General features: G+C 52.7%; 1 protein-coding gene across 9 annotated transcripts in view; it reads right to left on the bottom strand.

The window, feature by feature from the left end:
* ARVCF (ARVCF delta catenin family member) overlaps positions 1-14,175 on the bottom strand; it is a 50,810-nt gene that overhangs the window by 32,777 nt on the left and 3,858 nt on the right. For 6 of the 9 annotated variants that reach the window (XM_070628057.1, XM_070628056.1, XM_070628049.1 and 3 more), the window contains exon 2: positions 12,706-12,759. The gene's annotated coding sequence lies outside the window, so the exon portion shown is untranslated. Of the gene's footprint in view, positions 1-11,469; positions 11,550-12,705; positions 12,760-12,953; positions 13,398-14,175 lie in introns of those variants that run through there. The other 3 variants (XM_070628050.1, XM_070628059.1, XM_070628051.1) reach the window with 2 other exon arrangements.

Raw genomic sequence — 14,175 nt, 5'->3', positions numbered from 1 at the left:
GTGCGGACATGGCACTGCTCATCAAGTCATGCTAAGGCGGCATCCCACATGCCACGACTAGAAGGACTCACAATTAAAAATACACAACTATGTACCAAGGGGCTTTGGGGACAAAAAGGAAAAAAAAAGATTAAAAAAAAAAAGAGTGTGGTTATAGCATGAAGACAGATTTATAGACCAATGGAACAGTACGGAAATAAATCCTCACATTTGTGGTCAATTGATTTGTTATGAGAGTGATAAGACCATTCAACGGAGGAAAGAATACTCTTTGCAACAAATGGTGCTGGGGAAACTGGACATCCACATGCAAAAGACTGAATTGGTACCTTTACCTTACACCATATACAAAAATTAACTCAAAATGCATCAAAGATCTAAACATAAGACCTAAAACTATAAAGCTGTTAGAAGAAAACATAAGAGAAAAGCTTTGTGATGTTGGATTTGGCAATAATTTCTTGGATATGACACCAAAAGCCTAGGCAACAAAAGTAAAAATAGATAAATTGTACTATATCAAATTTAAAACTTTTGTTCATCAAATGGCATCATCAACAGAGTGAAAAGACAATCTAAGGAATGGGAAAAAATATTTGCAAATCATATACCTGATAAGGGATTAATAGCCAGAATATATAAAGAACTCCTATAACTCAACAACAAAAACCCAATTAAACACTGGGCAAAGAATTTGAATCAAGATTTCTCCAAAGAAGATATACCAATGGCCAGCAAGTATATGAAAAGATGCTCAACATCACTAATTATTAGGGAAATGCAAATCAAAAGCACAATGAAAAGACATCTTACACCCATTACGTGGCTACTCTTAAAAACACAAAATAGCAAATGTTGGAAAGGATGTGGATAAATTGTGCACCTTGTGCACTGTTGTGGGAGGTAAAACAGCACAGCTGCTATGGAGATAAACACCGTGGCTCCTTAAAAAATCAGCATAGAGAGAGTGACGTCAGCATCACAGCTGAAAGAACTTGCCCGGGACTCTCTCCCCTCCAACATACAACAAAAAGGGGCAACCATACTCCAAAAGAGGATACCTTAACACAATGCAAAAACCTCGGAGAGGCACGCAGCCACACGACGGAGGGCAGAGAGGCTGGAGCCCCCTCTGGAGGAGCTGGAACGGGGTAAGAGAGAACTTTGCTCCCTCCCCTAAAGGCGATCCCTGAGGATCCGTGAGGGAAGGAACGCGGGAGGGGACGTGCATTCTCAGGATCACCAAGGACTCCCTAGGGCCCTTGCAGCCTAAGGAAAGCCCTCTAACGGGGCGAAAGCTTTTGCGGTGCATGACCTCATCATGCCAACAGCCTAGGAGACCACAAAGCAAGAGCTGATAGAAATTCCGAAGTGCACACAGGAAAAAGTTCCCTCCCCCTACCTGCCCCGCACCCCTCCACTGCCTGGGATCTCGACCGACAGAGGAGAGCTCAGAATATGTGGCTCTTGACCCCCACCCAGTGGCGATAGGCAGTAACTGCAACCGAATAATAGAATGCCTAAGACCCACCTTCCAACATCAGACCCTACATCAAATCTCCAGACCAGAGAGGAAACGACACTCAGAACTCAGTCCTGAGGACACAGAAATATGTAAGCTAAATGACAATGAATTCAAAATAGCTATCATCAAAAAGCTCAACGAGGTAAAAGAGAATGTAGAAAAACAATTCGAGTTCAGGAGCTACTTCAGAAAAGAGATTGAAACTATAAAGAAGACTCAATCAGAAATATTAGAGATGAAAGACACAATGGAAGAGATAAAGCAAAATATGGATTCCCTGAACACTCGAATGGACAACATAGAGGAGCGTATCAGCATAATGTAAGATAGACATGTTGAAATGCTCCAGACAGAGGAGAGAGAACTAAGACTAAAAAGAAAAGAAGAAAGTCTCCAAGAAATACTGACTTAATGAGGAAATGCAACATAAGAATTATAGGTATCCCAGAAGGAGAAGAGAAGGAGAATGGAGCAGAAAGCATGTTCAAAGACATAATAGCAGAGAACTTCCCAAAGCTAGGGAAAGAGAGGGAAATCTGTGTGGAAGAGGCTTCCACATCTCCTAGATTTGTCAATGTTAAAAGACCTACCGCAAGGCATATAGTACTGAAACTGGTAAAAATGAAGGACAAAGAAAGAATACTAAGGGCAGCAAGGCAGAAGAAAATAACCTACAAAGAAACCTCTATCAGACTTTCAGTGGATTTCTCTGCAGAAACCTTACAGGCTAGGAGAGAATGGAATGACATATTCAAGTCTTTAAAAGACAAGAATCTTCAGGGAAGAATACTCTATCCAGCAAAAATATCCTTCAGATATGAGGGAGAAATTAAATGTTTCCCATACAAACAAAAGCTAAGGGACTTCATAGCCACAAGACGCTCCCCTCCCCCCCCCCCCACAGAAATCCACAAGAAGGCCCTCATACCTGAAAAAAATAAAGGGGAGGGGAGAAAGGAGTCACAAAACATAGAGTAAGGAGATAAATAGGGAGACAGAATCAGAATAGGATAGCAAATACTCAAGTATAGCCTTAAGCTAAATGGAAGGAAAACACCAAAAACAAAGATAATCCTGTCATTTTAACCACAAACTCACAACACAAGATGGAATAAGATATGAGAAAAACAACTTAGGAGAGGAGGAGGAAAGGGACTGAATTGGTTTAGACCAAGGAAATAAGAGACATCAGAAAAGGGACTATCTTATACTTGAGATTCTGAATACAAACCTCAGCATAACCACTAAACAGAAAAGCTGAACAGAGACACAAATAGTAAATAAGGAGAAAACAAAGAAACACATGATAAAAACTATGTAATTCAATGGGTAGACCAAAACAAAGGACAAGAAACAAAGGAAATACAGGAAAACTGGAAAACGAACGATAAAAATCATAGCATTCAGCCCTCATACAGCAATAATCACCCTAAATGTAAACTGATCAAATTCTCCAATAAAAAGACACAGAGTGTCAAGATGGATTAAAGAACAAGACCCAACAATATGCTGCCTCGAGGAAACACATCTCAGCTCCAATGACAACACAGGCTCAGAGTGAAGGGGTGGAAGACGATACTCCAAGCTAATGGCCGACAAAAGAAAGCAGGTGTCTCAATTCTTATGTCAGACAAAGTAGACTTCGAGATAAGGCAGGCAAAGAGAGACAAAGAGCGGCAGTATATACTGATCAAAGGGACACTCCATCAAGAAGAAATAACACTTATAAACATCTCTGCACCCAACACAGGAGCACCAAAGTTCATAAAGCAACTATTAACAAATCTAAAAGAAGATATTAATAATAACACAATAACAGTAGGGGACCTCAACACTCCACTCACATCAATGGACAGATCATCTAGACAGAAAATCAACAAAGAAACACTGGAATTAAATAAAAAGCTAAATCAGTTGGACTTAATAGACAGATATAGAACACTCTATCCAAAAACAGCAGAATACATAGTCTTCTCAAGTGCGCACAGAACATTCTCAAGGATAGACCATATGTTGGAAAACAAGACAAGCCTCAATAAATTTAAGAAGATTGAAATAATAACAAGCATCTTTTTCAATCACAATGCTATAAAGCTAGAAATTAATTACAAGAAAAAAGCTGAGAAAGGCACAAGGATGTGGAGACTAAACAATATGCTATTGAACAAGCAATGGATCATTCAAGAAATTAAAGGAGAAACCAAAAAATATCTGGAGACAAATGAAAATGATAGCATGCCATACCAACTCATACGAGATACAGCAAAAGCTGTATTAAGAGGGAAAATTCATCGCAATACAGGCACATCTTAACAAACAAGAAAAATCCCAGATAAGCAATCTCAAACTACACCTAGCTGAATTAGAGAAAGAAGAACAAACAAAGCCCAAAGTCAGCAGAAGGAGAGAAATAATTAAAATGTGAGCAGAAATAAATGCTATTGAAACAAAAAAGGCAGTAGAAAGGATCAATGAAACAAAGAGCTGGTTCTTTGAGAAGATAAATAAAATTGACAAATCCCTAGCCAGACTTACAAAGAAAAAAAGAGAGAAAGCTCAAATAAACAAAATCAGAAATGAAAGAGGAGAAATAACAACAGACTCCACAGAAATACAATGGATTCTATGAGAATACTACAAAAAAGATATGCCAACAAAATGGATGATCTAGAGGAAATGGATAAATTCTTAGACTTTTACAACCTCCCAAAGCTGAATCAAGAAGAAACAGACAATCTGAATAGACCAATCACAAGGAAAGAGATTGAAACAGCCATCAAAAGCATCCCAAAGAATAAAACCCGAGGACCAGATGGCTTTCCTGGGGAATTCTACCAAACTTTCAGAGAGGATTTAATACCTATCCTTCTCAAGCCATTCCCCAAAATTAGGGAAGATGGAACACTTCCTAACACATTCTACGAGGCCAACATCACTCTGATACCAAAGCCTGACAAGGACAGTACAAAAAAGGAGAACTACAGGTTAATATTGCTGATGAACATAGATATAAAAATCCTCAACAGGGGCTGGCCCCGTGGCCGAGTGGTTAAGTTCGCACGCTCCGCTGCAGGCGGCCCAGTGTTTCGTTGGTTCGAATCCTGGGCGCGGACATGGCACTGCTCATCAAACCACGCTGAGGCAGCGTCCCACATACCACAACTAGAAGAACCCACAACGAAGAATATACAACTATATACCGGGGGCTTTGGGGAGAAAAAGGAAAAAATAAAATCTTTAAAAAAAAAGAAAAAAAAAAATCCTCAACAAAACTTTGGCAACCAGAATACAGCAATTCAATTTCCACTGAAATGACCAATGCATCTCTCACTGACTACCTTTCACATGCTGAAAAGAGAAATTTCTAATAGATACGGTTCAGAGAGGACAGGGCTGAGGGAAGATGCAGAAAATTAACCCATGAACCTGAGGTTGTCCTGTGAAGTTCACTGCTGTGTCTCTGCCAGCGCTCAGGCCTCTGCATGGACAAAGCAGACCCAACCAATCTAAACCTCCTCCTGCTGCCTCATATAGAACCAAAGGTGGCTGTGGGCAGGGACAGAGACCACCTTGGCCTCTGCAGATCACAGGCCAGAAGCGAGGGGCAGTTAGCACAGCACCTGGCATGTAGCAGGTGCTCAATTAGTTTCTGCTGCATGAAGCAGGTAATGACGAGCAGCTGCAGAACAGTGCCCAGGCCACCCTGAGGAATCACAGCACGTGCTCTAAGTGAGGCCAATTTTTGCAAGAAACGAGAAATGTCAGGTGGACTGCCTTGGGGCTCCCGATGGCTCAAGAGGATGCTGCCTTGCTGAGGACACCCCTGTGTCTAGAATGACACAACAGGTGGGTCCACAGAGACCCTCACCAGGCAGAACCTGCTGGGTCTGGAGGTGGGTGCAGCAAGGAGTGAGGCTGGTGGTGTTGCATGGACCTGGTATGTCTGTTATCCTGAAGGTGATGGGGGGATCTCCCGGGGGAGGGGGTGTTGAGGGGAGAAGCCAGATAAATATTTGCTGAAGGAGTGGGCAAGAGAACCAGGCCCAGCTCAGGGGCTTCCCCTGTCCCAGCTGAAGCGGGCCCCCCACTAGCTTCGGGGGAGGGGATGGCAGCACTCCTCCACTCCCACACAGCCCCCTTCCCCTGCCCAAGGCTGCTGTCCTCAGACCCAGTTTCTGGCCTGAGGCTCATTCCTGCTGACCGTCAGTTGAGGGGTGGGGCTCAGAGCGAGAGGGGCAGGACAAGTGGGGTCAGGGCAGGGAACTGAGTCACCAGGAGCAAGGGGATGTGCTGACCCAGGGTTCCCTCAAGGTACAAGTGTGCCACCTGTATCAGGGTCACAGACGGCCTCCTTCCCTGCCCACACCCTGGGGCACTGCCCGCCCCACCTCTAACAGCAGTAAACCTCTGGAAGTCCTGGCTCTATAAAGACAAAGGCTTAATTACCAGCATAATTACAAGCATAAAGGCTTAATTACAAATTAACCAATGCCCCTGTTTCAAAGGTTTGGCAAATTTATTTCTTCAAATACAAATACTCACTGAATTAGTCTCCTCACAAACAACAGCTCCCTGCAGATGGGCAAACGCTCGAGAATTGTCACCAAGAAGCCTGGAAAGGGAAGCTGTGCGTGCCTGAGGCAGGACTGTGCGGAGGGCTCAAGGTCCGCTCCCAGAGCCTCAGTTTCCCCATCATAATCCCCTGCCCCTCACCTGGGAGGCAGTGAGCCAGGTGGGGTCTGGGCCATGGCCCTGTCTCCCCTGCGGCCCTAGACAGGTCACCTGTCCTCCTGGGTGGCAATGAGCCTGCCCCCACCCTGGGCAGGAGGTGACAGGTGAGGCTGGTGGTCTGTTCCCATCAAACAGGGCATCTGGGAATCCCAGACCCACGGCTTGCCCTCTCCCAGTGTGTTCAGGAAAGCCCCCTCTCCAACTCCAGTTCTCCTCAGGAGGCTGGGCATGTGGCCAGGGAGCTCAGAACACACTGTCCCAGCATCCTCCTCACTCCTACCCCGGGGCCTGGGCTGGGCTCTGGGGCCTCCCGCCCCCTGCAGGCCTGTCCCCGAACCCCTAACACCCCTGCCTCTCCCCTCCCCACCTTTGCTTTCCCTTCGGCCTGTCAGGCCTCCTGGACAGGGTCCCCAGGACACCACCTTCACCATGGTGGGCAGACTGGGTGGCCCATGGCATGCTCCAAAGGGCTGACACCCTCAGCAGAGCCTCCAAACAGCATGGGGGGGCGTGTGCTGCGGTGCTGGAGCCCTGGGCCTCGGGCTGTGTGCAGAGGAGACTCGCTTTGACTCTCAGGGCCCAAGCGCACCCTCCCTGGGGTCCTGACTGACCACAGAGGAGATTGTCCGTGGGAGTGCTGGCCACATCAGGTCTCCAACCCCCAAGGGGATCAGGATGAGGGGAGCTGAGGATGGGGGACCTGCAGGGCACATCGCCACAGGGACAGGTGTCACCTCGTACACACCTGCTGTGGCACCTGGGCTCCCCTTCCACACATGAGGGAATGGGTGGGTGGCCCTCCCCGGAGGTGTGGCTCCCTGGACTGTCCGCCTGCCCAGTGGGGGTCTGTCTCCTGTGCAGGTCCCGGGGTGGGCTGTCTGAAGATGGTGGGCTGACTATTTCTCGGGAGAGGGGCTGTCGTGGGCATGCCCCAAGGCCACTCTCCCAGGCTTTGCTCAAGTCTGATAATCCTGCCCCGACTCTGCCCCCAGCACACCCCCCGGCCCTGCCTGGGCCTCCAGGTCAAGCCTAAGTTGTTTAAATACAGAAAAACAGCTCTGGGCATGAGGTGTTTCCTGCAGCGGCCCTGACAGGGGAGAAGAGCTGCAGACAGCCCGAACATCCACAATGGGATGCACTTCCCCGGCCCTCAGCTGCAGCAGGACACAGGCCCCAGGGACAGCGGGACCAGGCCTGAGTGTGTCCAGAATGTGCAGAGGCCCGAGGGGCAAGGGCCAGGTGGTCAGAGGAGAGGAAAGGCAGGGGCACAGCGGGTGGCACAGGCAGGAGGGGGGTCGCGTTGACGAACCATCCAGACATTAACACGGGAGGCGCTGGTAAGGCAGGGGTCCCAGCCCCACGCGCTTTTTGCCGCCCACACAGGGCCCAGCTCCCAGGAGCATGGAGGGACAGACCTGCTGGCTTGTACGGTGTGATAGGCGGGATTTCTTTTTCCTTCTTCTTTCTATTTTCCACATTTTCCATAAACAAGCACATACTGCTTTATAAAATTTTTAAAAAGGCAAAACGGGGGACTCAGTGCTGTGGTCACTTGATATCTGCGGGCTGGTCTCATGGCCTCTCCCTCACTCTCAGCCCTTGGGCGCACCATGGGAGGCTGGCCTGGCCAGTTCCAGGAGGCAGCTCTGTACCAACACCAGGCTGTGGCCTTGACCCACGCCTGGGGCGAGGGCTCTGGGGTGATGCGGGGTGGATTCTCTGTGAAGGGAGACGCTGCTTTGAGAGGGGTGGGCCTTGACCCATGCCTGGGGCGAGGGCTCTGGGGTGATGCGCGGTGGATTCTCTGTGAAGGGAGACGCTGCTTTGAGAGGGGTGGGCCTTGCCTGGGGCTGAGACCCTCCACCTGTGCCACCCCAGATTCCTCAGTGGCCCAGGCCTTAGTTTCCCCATCTGTGTGCTCGGCGCCCTCCCAGGCTCTGTGGTCCAGATCCCATGGGCCAGGAATGGCCGCGGGGCAGCGGCAGCTCTCTCCAGAGCACAGAGCCAAAGCCCTGGGAGGAGGACGTGGGGCTGGCAGGCGCTCCGCAGCCTCATTATCTGCAAAACGCAGAGAGCGGCAAGTACATTCAGACGAAGACTGGCCTAATTAGGATTTCACGGAGACTGAAAATATTTTAAAAAGAAAAAGTTTAACTAAAGGCATATTTGAAATACCAAACTCATCGACTGCAAAAGTCAACCCGGCAAGATGCACTGTGGGGGCGGGTACCTCCCTCTCCCCTCCCCCACGCTGGGCAGCTGCCCTGTGGCAAGACCAGCCAGGGCCTCAGCCCCTGCACATCAGAGCTGCAGGGGGGCGTCCTTGCTGCACAAGACCTACCTCCCAGGGCTAAAGGTCATGCTGGGACAGGGCATGCCCAGGGCCTGGGGGAAGGGAGACCCCTCAGCAGCATGACTGTCTAGGGGCCTCACAGGCAGCTCCCCAGAGGGCAGTCCAGGCCGGGGAACAAAGCAGAACAAGTCCAAGGTACAGGCTGAAACTGACTATGGCCGAGTAACAGTGAGAGGTCCTAGGGACAGCCACATGAGGCATGTTGGAGGCAGGGATGCCCAGAGAGGAGAGTGACAAGGCTGGGAGCCAGGGGCTGGGTCAGCACACAAATAGCCACTGTGGGCCTGCAGAGATGGCCCAGGAGAACCTGCGGGCAGAGCACGGCTGGTGCGGCACCATCTCACCTGGTGGCCTGGGTGACGTAGGCTTCACCAGGCTGGCCCCACAGTACTGGCCATGCCACCAGCCATGAATCACCCCGAGCAAGGGATGGCACAGCTCACGCTGTATCTCTGGTGGCCGACACAGAACACCACAACGTGGAGCCTTTTGTGCGGCTCGGAACTGGTCTTGCCGCGTAGAGTGTTCCTCCTCCTGCCCCACCGAGAACCACGGGCTCCAGGGGTGGGGAGTGGCTTGGGGCTTCCCTGAGGACCGAGGTCTTGGCCCCCGCTTCTGATGTTGAGCCCACCTGGGCAATGACCCACAAGTCCAATCACAGAGGCCCCTGGACCCCTGGCTGAGAGCAGCCCCCAGGCAAGAGGGTGGCCGGCTAGCCTGCACCAGGCTCTCCAGCCACACGGCAAGATCCTGGCGGCAGGCAGACTGGCCGGCCAGGACTCACCTCCCAGCCCCCGAGGCTGAGACACAAACAGGACAGTGTGAGCGCCGGGCCTGGTGGTGCCTCCACCTGGGGTCATGTGGAAGAGGCTGGCTCACCCCCCCACAGCATGACAGGGACACCCACCTGTGAAAGTCACCAACACTAACATCAGGAGACCCACGCCCTCTGCAGGCGGCATGGCAGCTGTCTCCAGCCACAGGCAGCACACGGCACTTGAAGGCCCAAGGCCCGCAAGGGGCCCAGGTCACTCTGGGGTCTTCTGAGGAGGGCCCACCACAGCGGGGACCTGTTCTCAGTAATTGAGGGTGCTCAGCAGGGCTGCGAGAGTCCCGAGTGACAGGGAGACCAGAGCAGGACGTGCGGGGACCTGCACAGGCCACTAACTCAGCAGGGAGGGCCACTCGGAACAGCATGTGCCTCGGCGAGTCCAAAGAGGTCCTCAGAGGAAGGGCTCCAAGGAGGGGATCCAACCCGCACCTGCAGAGTGACCACGACTCTTAAGAACAAAGGCTGATCAAGGGGAGGCTCCGACCTGATCTTTCTTACAAGGCAGGGCGCGCTGGCCAAGGGCCGCCACCACCAGGAGCCCCACAACCTGCGGACACATGCTGTAACATTGCTGACTTCTGGTGACAGAAAATATTCATCAAGAAACAGTTCAAGTACAACCGAATCAACAAAGATACAACATCACCTTATATTTATGTCAAAATAAACTCTAGATGGATGGAGCCTTGGGTGTAGACCCTAACTAGAAACACCTACAGGAAAAGATCAACCTGCATTCATCCAGCTATGTGCTAGGGCAGACAATGCACAGAGCAATGGAACAACTAAAAGGAAGAAAATTCAACAGATTTCACCACAAAATATGGAAGATTTCTGAACGTGAAAACCATCAGAAACAAAAATTCAAAAGCTGAAAAGAACCTGCAGCAGACAGACAGGGCGAGAGCTCACAGTTCAATGCGTGAAGCCTACACCAATGGCTGAGAAACACAGCAAAACCCAAGAAACCCTGCCTGGAGCCGGCTGTCACAGAAGGGCAGCCGTGCTCAGCAGCAAAGGCCACAGACTGCCGAGGGGCAAGGCCAGCCCGGGGGCTTCCCAAGTGGTGATGTCAGTGCCAGCATGGCTGTAGTGAAGGGCATCCACGTCCCCTGGGCCAGGCATCAGCGTCACCCCAACACCACCTTCCAGCTCCCCGCTCTCAGGAGGGCCTGCTGTTCATCACCATCTTGCAGTTCCGCAGCTGGTCACTCCTTTCTCTGCTGCCGTCTCCTCATCCAGGCTGAGGGCTCCCCCAGAGCAGGGCTGGGCCTACTGTGGTCACAACGCCCAGTGTCCAGCATGGAGCTCAGTGAGCAAGTGCTAAACGGCCGGAGGCGAGTATGGAGGACACATGGGTGCTTGCCATCAGCCCCTGTCCCAACTTCGTCTGGAGGCCCCCACCCCATCTCCCTCTTGATGGGGGCAGGGCCTCACCCCAGGGCAGGGCAGAGCAAGGAGCCCTGAGCCAGGGCCCAGGTTCTGCATCCCAGTCTAAGAAACTGTCCCAGCTCAGAGCAGAGATGGCGCAAATGCCACCATCCATCCAGTGCCCACGGCAGACACGAATATTCAGTCACCATGGCAGACAGGCATAATCTATCACCACACTAGAAAAGGGCAGGACAGAGACAGGAGACAGCGAGAGGAGAGAGAGGCAGAGAGAGGGCCAGAGACAAACAAGGAGAAGACTAGGAGCAGGAGACAGGGAGGGAAAAACAGGGAGAGGAAGAGAGCAAGCAACCAGGGCCACGGGGTGAGGGTGGCGGACGACTCCTGCAGGTCGTCACCAGGGCTGTCATCTGGCGTCCGGCTGGCCTGCCAACCTGAGGCCCGGTGGCCTACCAAGAGTTAAGGGAGACGGGGGCCAGGCTCCTGCCACATGTCACCTGTGCCACAAGCAATGTCACGTCCCAAGGCCTGGGTGCTCTGGCCCAGCGAGCCCTGGACGTGGCCTGAGCCTCTTCATCCCAATCCAGAAGCCCTCGTGGGGCCCAAAAGCCTGGGCACTGAGATGCTTGGCCAGACCTTGGTCCTCCTACACAGCCAGGCGGCAGCAGACCCCCAACTCCCACCAGCACGGCCAGCAGCTTTCCACACCTGTGGTCCTGGGGAACAGAGAAGAAGGAGCTGAGCCCCCCAGCCCTCTCCTCTGTCTTACAGCCCTCAGCACAGGACACTCAGGCGTCGGGAGGCCTGGGGGCTCCTGTGGTCTGTGGCCACTGCCTTCTTGCCACCACGAGAGCATGGCACTGGCTGGGCCAGGCCCTCTACGCTGGACACTCCGTGACACACAGAATCCACAGGGCTGGGTTGGCCGAGCCTCCCATGGAGACAATGCTCAGTGGGGCAGGGGCAGATGGCCGGGCTCGGGACTAGGGACCTGTACTGGAGGAACAAGAGTGACCGGGATCATTCTCATCAGCCACCACTACTCTGAACATGAGACCACCACAGCCAACTCTGACAGCCTTGGGTGCCAGCAGGGCATACCTCCCCACCATTCAGAGGGTCCTGTGGGACACAGGGACTACTCAGCCTCTGCCCCTGCTACACTTGCCAGGCAGCACACCTCAGTTCCACTGGAGCTATAACCGAGGAACCCACAAACATAGATAACACCCAAGGCAACAGGCCAGCACACAGCACCCATGGCTGTGAACAGGGGCATCACGACTGCTTGGTTACACACTGTCCACAGCTGCCTCCGCCCTACGATGGCAGACTGGCGCAGCTGTGCACAGCAGAGGCCATGCAGCCTGCAGAGCTGAACATCTGCTCTCTGGCCCTTCAGACAAAGCCAGCCACGTGGCCTCGGGGCCCTCCTCCGGGTGCTCCAGGTGTGACCCATCACCTGTCTCCCCCAGGCAGCAGGGACCACCCTGAGCCAAGAGCAGAGCTGGGTGGGCTGGGCCAACAGCAGACTGCCGTGGCAGGCGTCCAAGTCATGGCGGGTGAAGATCAGCCCTAGCTAACAGCCTGGTCGGTTGGCCCCACCACAGGCTTGTCCACCAAACCAGACAGCGAACTGGTGGCTGCTGTCCACACTTAGGCCATCAATAAATCCAAGTAGGGCAGTGAGAGGCCCCCACATCCAGCCCTGTCCAGCCCAGGGGCTATGCCCACTCAGGGTGAGGCTGACCAGAAGCGCACACAGGCTGGGGCCACAGTCCATCCCTCTGTCAACCACAGTGGGCAGACCCTCTAGGACACTCTGCCGTCCCAGGTGAGGGGATGTCCCCAGGCCGCATCCAGGTCACTTACCTGTCTTCAGAGGAGATCAGCACATCCTGATGTCCATCCTGCTGGCTCCGGCTCCTGCAGGGAGACCAGAAGGCACCACATGAGGCCCACCTGCTGGGCTAACTCCTTTCTAGATAAGACCAGATCCCTGGCTGAGCACTGTCACCCCTGACCCCAAGGTCATCCCATGGCATTCCCAACGCATCCCCACACACTTGTGCAGACTCTCTTGTCCCCACTCGACTGGGATTGTCACATCTGTACTTTACATTGGGCTGCCGTGGTCCCTTGTGAGTGTTCCTAATGCTGCTGACTAGCATTCAAAAGCGTGATGGTTCAGAGTTGTGGACTGACGATGACGTCTTTCTCCTTCCAGAAGGCTGGGTGTGCTTCTTCGGGATAAACAGCATAGCAGGGAGAACTCCCACACCAGGGTCCCACCAGCCCACACAGCGGGTTACGGCCGCCCAGGAGTCTGCCCCAACACCCACGTGGCCCTGCTCCCCCAACCTAAACCCCACTCCTGCCCTGTGGGACAGGCCACTTGCCTCTCCTGAGGCTCCCTGAGGTCAGTCCAGAACCCATGTCCCTGCTGGGTGGGCAGCCCTGCTCCCTAGTCCCCAGGACCCAGGCACTGGAGCTATGGCCAGGTGTGTCCCCATGCAAACCCCATGGGCTTCCTATCTGGGTCGATGACCAAGGGGATGCATTCCTTCTTGTTGTCTCTAGGCCTGGGGATGTTGCCAGAGAGTGTTTGTGATGTAAAAATGAAAAACAGGGTGGCACAGATGGAGGGAGGGTCTGGGCTGTGGATGGAAGGCCGTCTCTAGAGGGACACAAGTGATGTAAGCACTCTCCCCTCGGCTCAACCATGTTTTCCAAATTGTTCCGAGCCTCTGTCTCATCTTCCTTGGTGGATATGGCCCATTTAGGAGCCCCGAGGGTGGGTCTCCCTGTAGACAGCAGCCCCATGGGGAGGGTGGGAGTCAGCATGGGATCATGGGGGGTTAGGATGTGGGGGCCCAGAGGCAGGGAAGAACAAGGCGGCCAAGCCAGGCGTTTGTGTATGTGTGTGCACACTCACACGCGCGTGTGCCCAGTGGGCACCTGTGGTTGGGAGTTGGCCCGCTGACACCCTTGGCCCCACGGCAGAGGAGAAGCAGCCTTGCTGGGAATGTAACATTTTGGGACAAATCGTGCACAGAGGTTCTGTTTCGCCAAGAATGGTGTGCCTTTATCAGGCCTGCTAACCGCTGGCCTCGCACGAGGTCTCGTGAAGCACTGGCTGCACACCCTCATCTCACTGACTCTCACTAGGTGTCCTGGGTCAGCCTACTACCCCATTCTGCAGATGCCCAGTATTTGAACTCAGGTCTTCCTGTACCCAGGACCCCCCCCCAACTACTCACCAACCCAGCAGGGATGTGTGGTCACAAAAACTGGCTCCTTCCTCATGGGGCTCCGGCCAGGCCAAGAACTCCACAAAGGCAG

This window comes from Equus przewalskii, chromosome 7 (genome assembly GCF_037783145.1).
Source record: "Equus przewalskii isolate Varuska chromosome 7, EquPr2, whole genome shotgun sequence".
NCBI classification, from domain to species: Eukaryota; Metazoa; Chordata; class Mammalia; order Perissodactyla; family Equidae; genus Equus; species Equus przewalskii.
This window is presented reverse-complemented; position numbering and strand designations above follow the sequence as displayed.